This window comes from Syngnathus floridae, chromosome 19 (assembly GCF_059516105.1).
Source record: "Syngnathus floridae isolate MCC-2025c chromosome 19, RoL_Sflo_1.0, whole genome shotgun sequence".
Lineage (NCBI taxonomy): Eukaryota > Metazoa > Chordata > Actinopteri > Syngnathiformes > Syngnathidae > Syngnathus > Syngnathus floridae.
Window position 1 is genome coordinate 5,799,410 of NC_142431.1, and position 9,357 is coordinate 5,808,766.

General features: G+C 43.4%; 1 protein-coding gene across 1 annotated transcript in view; it reads right to left on the bottom strand.

Moving 5' to 3' along the window:
- Positions 1–9,357, bottom strand: part of fut8b (fucosyltransferase 8b (alpha (1,6) fucosyltransferase)) — a 99,559-nt gene that overhangs the window by 71,615 nt on the left and 18,587 nt on the right. Inside the window, exons 5-6 of the mRNA XM_088361016.1 lie at positions 8,140–8,215; positions 7,556–7,636 (exon numbers count right to left, since the gene is read on the bottom strand). The gene's annotated coding sequence lies outside the window, so the exon portion shown is untranslated. The remainder of the gene's footprint in view (positions 1–7,555; positions 7,637–8,139; positions 8,216–9,357) is intronic.

The window sequence follows — 9,357 nt, forward strand, 5'->3', positions numbered from 1 at the left end:
AGGGGCTTTCATCTCGGAGAGCTGCTGTCCAGGGAGCATCTATCAGCATCGCAGCAGATTCATGTTGGCCATAAACAAAGCAACACAACGTGTTGTGTGGCAACAAGCAAGAGCACACAGACCGTAAAGTAGATTTTACTTAAGCGGAATTTACTGTTCCTAACTATACACGTGCAAGCCAAAAAAAAAAAACTTGATGGCACTAATGCGCAAAACTGAATACTCAGCAAACAGAGCATTTATATTTCATGTAAATCAGACTGCTGCCTTGTGTGCAGCAAAAAAGAAACTTCTCCAGATATGTGACAGCTTAGTCCTCGGTGACACATTGTCACGATGCGTCTGCAATTTGACGGCAGGCGCGCAAGTGCGCCGCGAGTGTCGCGTCCAACGAGGCGACCACTCCCAGCTTCTTCTTTGACACCCAAAACAATGTGCCGGAGTCAAGTCGTGCACAGCGGGGGAGGCCAAATCAGTGTTGCTGGGACTAAATTTAGATTCCAGGTGCTGTTCTTTTCTCTTCGCTCCAACCTTGAGAGAAAAGGCAAAAAAAAAAACCTTCAGCTGCAGAGATGAACGGGTATTTGTTGGAGGTAAGATGTTTATTTCAGAAGTTGCCTTTCATATTGTTACACTTGTAAAGGCGACCTTGACGAGCTGCTTTGGTTAATGCTGGATGAAGAATTGCTATTTGCGTGTTTCCATGGGAATTTTTGCTTCCTATCGACAATGGAATGAATCTGATGGTTAAAAAAAAAATGCTTTTATCTGAGCAAAATGGCCGACAGCTGATGTTGGGCAGTTAGCCTCGCTCAAACCAAACTAAACGATATATAACACATAATATTGATATTATTACTAACTTAGTATAACCACATTTGTAGATGTTTTTCACACATCTCTTTATCGGATTTTACGCTATAACTCAGTCGGCCGCCATTTCCCCTCAATTAACCGTTAGCATTAGCAGCACGGCGCCACTTTGATAGACTATCAATCGAGAGCGGAAAAGGTTCACTCGCACTCCAGACAGGCAGGAATCACCGCGAAGCAATCTTCTTTAAAAGACTAAATGTCCGACAGCGAGACGAGCGGCACACACGCGCACACCGACGCACACACGCGCAGAGCGGCGAAGGGACTCTGCTGTGTCACAATCACTCACAATCTGATTTCTGGGTCTTGACTCTGGAGAGTGTCCAATTGGGATTCACTTATGAAGTGTCAGGTGATAACGAGTCCGTTTGGGACTTCTATCAGGAGTGGACAGGTTAGTCCAAATGAAGACATTCTTAATTCCAAATTACATTTATAAGGGCGACAGCCTGAACATGGTGAATTTCAATATTTCCCGTCTCGGAATCAAAGCGACGATCACAGCTTGCCTCCCAGCCAACTGTCCGTTTCATTCAAAGCCGACACATTTGATAGGTTGCCGTCATGGCTGACTAGAATTGGCCATCCGTGGCCCTTCCCGAGCCTCGGGGAAAAAAAAAAAAAAAAAAAGATGAAAAACCGGCGCAACAAATGATGGACGGGAGACGGATAGCAAGGCGCCGGCTGATGTGACCGAATTGTTGATTTGAGCCCGGTCAACGAGGATTTTGATTGATAGATACGAAAGACGTAAAGGATGATGCGAAGAAGGCACATCACTCTCGGAAAGTATTGCATCATAGCTGAAGCTGAAAGAGATGAGCTATTTGGAAAGGAACCCGGGGGAGCGGGGTAAGCTGGAAGATGAGGTGAGGTCAAGGGGATGAGCATGCCTGGAATGAATAACTTGCAAAAGACATGACCAACAATTCACTTCTCCTGACTTAATTCCACACGTTGGAGTGTCGACTGGAGTGGAAGCTGCTAAGCGGCTAGCTGCCATGTCGACTCCGTCATTTGGGAACACTTAGGAGTCTCCTTGAACTAATTGCATTGGCCCAATTACCTTGAGGGTGAGAATTCAGCAAATGGCTGATTGTCTATTGACATTATGCAATGAGCTGGGATAAGACCATCCGTCTCACTTAGCGTATCGCCGCATCAGCAAAAACAATTTAAGCGGCTAAAAAGTGTCAGTCTTCTTGATTTGGAAAAAGATTCTCGTCGCGCCCGTGTCGGAGAATACCGATATGCGTGCTTAGTATTCCGCTCATGACTTTTTAAAGTTGGCGGAGGCGTGAAAGATTCAAGTCTGTCAGAGTTAGACTTAAGCACTGTGCGCTTCTCAACTCTTTTTGTCTCCTTTGTCAAACTGGAGAGGAAGCACCCAAAAGGTTGAAATACAAAGTACATGAAAATGCTTGAGGAATAAAAACATTACGACGCAGATGACTTGTAAAAATGTTCATGTGGCTTAAAAAAATTATTTCTGGCTTTTAATGATTCTGGTCGTCAATATGTCACTGGAGAACCTAATTTGTCACATCTTATTTTAGCGACGTTGTACATTGTAAAGGTCAAGCTTTACAACCATAATTATCGACTAACCAGATTTTTTTTTTGCTTACAGTCTGCATTTCCCGCTAAGGCACTTCATTTGCACCTCGAATCGCAAATTCAGATTAAATCACTTTTATTGGATTCATTTCATACGGAATCAAAGTCGCACAAAAATTCAAACGATGCGCAGGGATTTAAATCATCAGTGGAATAATGTTGAATCAGAGACGTATTGTCTGGAAGTGAGGCCTGCCTACAGTTGCTGGAAGAAAGAAGATTGTGTTTCTTTGTACGTCTGATCTCAGTGTCAAGAGGGATTTTTGTCCCTAAAAAAATTACTAAGACATTGGGGAAGACTTGTTTTTGACAACAGCACTCGTACTTATTCATCGGGGTGTTTTATGAATCCTATTGTATTTTTTTTTTCCCGCGCCTGAACCTGAATAGCATCTGTTATTCTTTTAAATTTGTAAGCATGTGCGTATTGTTGTCGGGACCGCTTGAGACCAAAATTACATTTTTATTATATAGAGGATCAGGAAGCTGTGTAAAGTACGGGCAACGTACGACATTGTTTATTCAATCGGATAAATCTCATGTAGATAAAAAACAAATTAATATAAAAAAAATAATTAAAAAAATAATAATGAATAAAATAATTAAAAATAAAATAAATAAATCTTACATTCTAGAAATTGATTTTTGTCCAACTCCAATTTTTTTGTCTTTGATGGTATGCCGAGCCCAGTGAGAACAAATCACTGTGTCTGTTTGTGTGCCTTCTTTTGTTTGACTCGGCAGATGTCACCCACCCGCAGGCGCTAGCTCATCATCAGGCCTTTGATAGCGTACACAGAAAGCCCCCGCCACATATGTAATAAACCGAAACTTTTTCTTGAAACCTCACCTTACCCCCACAGAGAGTAAAAAGTCAGCTAAACATCCCATTGGTTGAAACTCCGGCAGTAACTTAAAGCAATAAAAAAGTGCGAGGTGTTTCGAACGACTCCTTTATAAGCAAGCGTGTCTGCCAAACAGCAGCAGCTCTCGGGCATAATTACTGCAAGCACTCAAGTAACATTAATGACGACAGGCTTGGAAGAAAGATTCATCTTCCCACACATAACATACAGTACGGCTAATTAACAACCGAGTTGACGCTAGGCCTGGATTTTTAAATCAAAAGTCAAAGCAGAGTGTCAACACAGTTGCTATGGTGACTCATATGTACTCAGTTGTTGGACCGGGGAAGTGGTCACAAAAGGAGGTCTCAAAGTTCATCAAGAGCATCATGATGTCCGTCATGGATTTTACGACTCAGAGTGGCTGCAGCACCCCATTAAGGTTTCTGGGTAATATGGACCATAGATTTGTGGATCCAATGAAGCTCTCGCAGCTGAACTTTATATCCAGGCCGGGTCTGTGCCAACCTCCTCCTTTGATGCCTCAGTTTCGCACCGTTTTCATAGAGCTGTCATACACACCACTTAACACGCTCTTTAAAGCACTCATTAACGCAGTCAATTAGCGCACAGGAGCAAAGACACTGGCGGAGGAAAATGGCAAAATGTCAGCCGTTTGCTTTTATGTGGTGTGAGCGTGTCGCACGAGCAAGAGGGGGCTCTGAAAATAGAGGCAATTGCTTCCAACCTCGTGTTCGCTCGGTGAATTCTTTGTCTTGCTGTGCTGAGAGGAGCACAGTGACACACACACGCACACACATTGCCAGACAGCCACAAATCTCTCATTTGCAGCACTTGAAGAGTGCACAAAAAGAAAATGGCTGGCTAATTTCATGTGTGTATCCATTCAGACACACACAACACAATACGGGCTATTTGAGAGGAAAAAAAATAGGAATCATACGGAACAAAGCGCTCCTGCAGGTTAAATGGAGCCGTGTTTCATCTGAGAAAAGCAGAAAAGTTTTGCAATGCGCAAAAAAGGGGCTTTTTCCCTTTATCAGATGATTGTCCGCCTTTTCAGAAAACACGCAAAGCGAGCGGTTTGGAGGACAACTTCAGCCAATTAGATTTAGGCATGGCTTCCTTATTGTTGTCCAACGATGCTCTCAGGATTCAAAGAGGTGATCTCCAAAAATGCTCCCCAGATTTACTTCCGAACAACAGATGCTTGGCTTAGTTGGATATGTTGAGGGTAATTCCAGCCAACCTTCTTGGAAGAAAGGAAACTATGAGATGGCAGGTTCCAAGCCCACTTTGGATTTGTCCACGTGCCATGCGGACACTGCCAAGTGTTGTCGTGGTGCCATGATGGACTCAGACTTGTTTTTTTCGTCTTTTTAGGGGCGGCTCTATTAACCAAACATCGGTACATTTTCTTCCAGCCTGCAGGCCTGTCACCCGCATCTGGCTTGGTGCAAGTACTTTTCAGAAGACTTTGATTGTCAGATGGACTGATAACCCTTCTACCTCCTTGCGAATCTAAAAAAGTTGAGCAGCCAGAAGGGAAGAAGGTGACACACGGGGAATAAATGAGAACCGAGACAAAGGGGGGCGGGGGGAGCACACACAGGGAAGTGGAATCCTGTTTTGTATCCATTAGAGAGAGGTCCAGTGGGCAAAGCAGCGGCTCGCCTCAAATCGAAGTCTGCCTCGGCATTTCTATCATTAAACTAATGCCCAGAGATTAGAGATGAGGTCTCCATTAATCTGCTTGGCTTTATTGACTCGGAGTGCTTTCTCGCACTGGCTGTCACTTGCTAGCACAAACGCTACGCTTCATGGTTAGCTTGTAGCCAGCCATGTTTTAAAGAAACACATTGGATATATGTTTTACAATTACAATATGTTATGATGTACGTGAATTATTTTGACAGGATTATACAAACAATGAGCGGGGGAGTGATGAACCTGCCAAAATATAGAAGAATTGTCAAGGTGTGTCACGCCAAAGAACACAAGAGTGTGTAGGAGTGTTTGAAGGTAGATGTAGACAAGAAATAAATCCAATCATCTGTCCAAACATGGAAATTTGTCTATTATTGTCTTTTTTCTGCAGACCATCTGTAGGCGTGCATGGGTGCGTGCCTGGAAGCATGTGTGTTTGCGCGACAGTAACAAATGCGACGAGAGGGAGGTGGCAGAAGAGGAATGATGGATCGTCCACGTGCCGCAAGCTGAATCTCCCGCGAGGGACGCGGCTACATGCTAGCAGGGGAGGGACAACTTAGAGTAATTGGGTCACCGCCAAGCCATGCTTTTAAGACTGCCGTGCAAACAAAATAAAGATTTGTTCTGGGTGTGAGAAGCAGAAGAATACATGACCCTTACAGAGACCTTTTTTTTTCTTTTCAATTTTCATCTAAATGTGGACTCAGTGGTCCAATCACATTGAACCCATTTATATTAAAATGGCTGCCACAGACAGGTTCTATATTGACGTCAGTCCACTTAAAGGCTGCGACTAGGTGACACTTGTGAGATGGAAGAAGACGGAAGCATGGACTATGTGGGCGTTTTCTCCTGCTGAGTTGAGATTGAAACTTCAGAGTATTAATATCATCTATTACCAAAATGGCCAAAGAGCTGACTGCCAACCTATTACCTCTCGACTCTTCCATCAGCATTTAAAATTCTCTTGGTCACGGTACCTCTCATCACGCCTGCTCGACTAGCAGATATTAAATATTAACCCTGCTTTTTACAGGTCATGTCAGTAAATTAAACTAACACAATTTGTCATTTACAAGTGCTTTCTTTCTGAATCATGGAAAAATGTCTCATCACCTCTGTTACAATGAATCCGATTCAGCAAAACACAATGGCGGGATGACAGCTCAATTATTTTAGTAGACTTGCGCTGGTTGCATAATCCAAGAAGAGCCATATTGCAAAGATATGTCAGGGTGGTCTGCGAAACAAAAAAGGAAAAAAAAAAAAAATCAGACAATACCTAAAAGGCAATTCAGAATTTTTGAGGGGGGCAGTGCCCCTCACACTCCCTCCCTAGCACCGCCTGTGTGGTCGGGTTAACTTGAGAAGTTTTCAAACTCTGGCTTCCAGATTGCACACAACCCTTTATATAAAACCATTTACTAATTGAAAATGGATTTCACATACGGTGCTTGTATCAAAAACTAATCACACACAGGAGGCGCTTTTCTCAGCAAGATCAATGCCAGTCAAGTGATGCGTGATCTGCTCAGGCGATAAGGCCAATTAAATCATGTCTTCTGGACACTAAAACTTGCTTCAAAAACTGTGAGAGGAGTCACAAATGAGGGAAGGAATGGGCAACAAAATATTAATCCCCTGTGCTGAAATGTCTGAAACACAAGTAATCTCTGTTGATGTTTGCTTTCTTTTTTGTTTTTAATCTGCTTTAACTTCATTTTCATGGCTGGAGCCCATCAAAAAAATAAAGCAATATTAAATCCCCACAGACTGTGTTAAGAAGAGAATTGCAATAACAATCACAATCTTGTTTGGGGATCACATCACCCCCGATTGCAAAACACACGCAAAGTCTAATGAGGGACCAAGACGGACTGTTGTGAGCGTGTGCATAACAAGCTTGAGTACACATTGTGTAATTGTGATTCTGTTCATATACTCCATCTACTATTAAAATCTTGTGTTGAAAAACATAAAACTGGGCTCTTCTTTTAATGGAGCCCCTACAATATGCATTCACGCCACATGCCTTTCCAAGCGTGGCCGTCTTTTTCCGTTTTCCAGCGCTACCTGGCCTGATGCCGCTGCAGATGGCATGCGAGAGAGTGGAGACGTTGTAGTTGCAGCTTTGAAATGGAAAGAAGCTCTGTTGAGCGTAGATGAAAGTAAGGAGATACACAAGGCCGACCGAGGAAGCAGAAATCATTATGGATGAGTGTGTACTTAGGCGCAGTATGTATCTGCAAAACCACGAGGGGGGGGGGGGGGGGGGAGGAGGAGGGTTGTGTTAGCCTGTTTTACTTCTACCGCATTGCTACATTTTTGGACCACATTCAACAGTCCAAGCTCCCCTCGGGGATCATTAAAGTTTCATCTTATTGCCCCTTTCAATGTACTGTAATGTTTAATTACGCTGACTCGGTTGAAAGGGGTTCTTGGGAGAACAAGTGGGACCGTGTTGAGTTCTGAAAAGTTCTACTCACTTGATTGCTCCGTCAAGTTGTCTCGGTGGTGGCAGCGGGTAATTCTTGTTCGGTCCGGTTTAACTTCTGTGTTAAAACAATCTGCAGGGCGGGAAATTCAAGATTCAAGAGTTTTTATTTGCCATGTTTGAGCGTGCCAAACAAGGAATTTGACTTCGGTAAATCACAGCCTCTGTTCAACATTTAGGTGACTAACAACAACACTCAGGACATGTGAAAAATGGCAAATATTCTCAAACATCCCCTGATCTTAAACTCCCAAGAGGGCAAGGAAAAACTCAAAACTCCAGCTAGAGGAAATGAGAAACCTTGAGAAGAGACCACAGATGGGAGGGTCCCTCTTCTAGGATGACCAGGCTGCAATGGATGCAGAGAGGACACATCGTACAAACAGTGTAGACAATTCAAAAAAGGTGTGGAGAGCAGGATGTTATTGCACAGTAATGACTCTGACTCTCTAAGAGTGGTGTGAATACGCAATGTTCGAATAGTTTGAGTCGAACAAGTTTGGGCACTTGTGAGTTCTATTGGGGTTAAATAATTTTTAACTTACTTTCAACCTCGAAAAAAAAAAAAAATCTCACTTTGTCCAGGCGGCTGGTTTTGGGCTGGCATCGGGACTTCAAAGCAGAGTCGAGAGGAAACACAGAAGGGAAACTGCTGTGGGGGAAATAAAAAGTGAACATGAGAGATCGCCTAAAAGCGAGAAACTGCAAGCTGTGTGTACAGAAAACATGAATAATGGATCCAAATGCAGATGAGGACAAATTGACTCCCCATTAGAACTGCACTCAGAACGGAGAATGACACAAATTGTCCAGAAGATGTTTACTGATGCTGATGTATGCACAGTTGTGGACTTTTTTTAATTTTTTTTTGATAGAGTCAAAGGCGATGCAGCAAACAGAGCATGTTAAATCATTCTAACATGCGACAAAATCATGATGTCACCACCCGAATCTGGCAGACGAGTGGCGATTTTGCAAGAGGGCTCATCTGCGGCTCTGACGTCACGGCGGCCGTACGAAATGCACGCTAACCTCGTTTACGCTAGTCTTTCCCACGCTCCCCGGGGGTTCAACTTAAAGTTCTAAGCTTGAGTAAATTTAGGCCACGGAAGCCCGAGGAGACGGTGGCTTTCTGGAGCCGAGGCGACTTTGCAGCTGGTGCGCGTCGAGCGTTAAGAATGAACATTTGCGTCACTTAGCGTTATTAATGTCACCGTAAAAACATCAGTCAGAAAGCAGTTTTATTTTGAAAATCCAGGTGCAAGCAATATTTGGGAGGCAAAGCAGGCACTTCTACTTTGGGTGGAGATTTATTCCTCGTTGACTCGCACGCAGCAAACTCCGCTCTGCATAATGTCGCCACCGTCTCGCAAATGAGGCAATACAGCCATCAAAACTGATTCATCGCATGGAGACCAAGCAGCGGGCATTAAAAGACACGCCATTTGAATTTTTTTTTTTATTTATCAATAAGATTCGGGAGTCCTTATGTAAATCAAAATTGACTCCAAGCATCACGTTCCCATGCCACCGTTAACACGCCGACCTCAGCAATCGACCGCACCCATCAAAAACGCTATTATGGCGGCCACTTATGCATCTGGAGCAGTTGTACGCTTTTGACCTACGTGTGCATAATGACTTTTTAATGTCTCATCGCATAATTCAAGCAATATTACATGAGTTAGTGTAGCATGCCAAATCACTCTTGTCCTCCATCCATCCATTTTATATACCGTTTATCACAATTGACTAAGGGGTGAGAGAGACACCTTGGACTCATCACAATTCTGA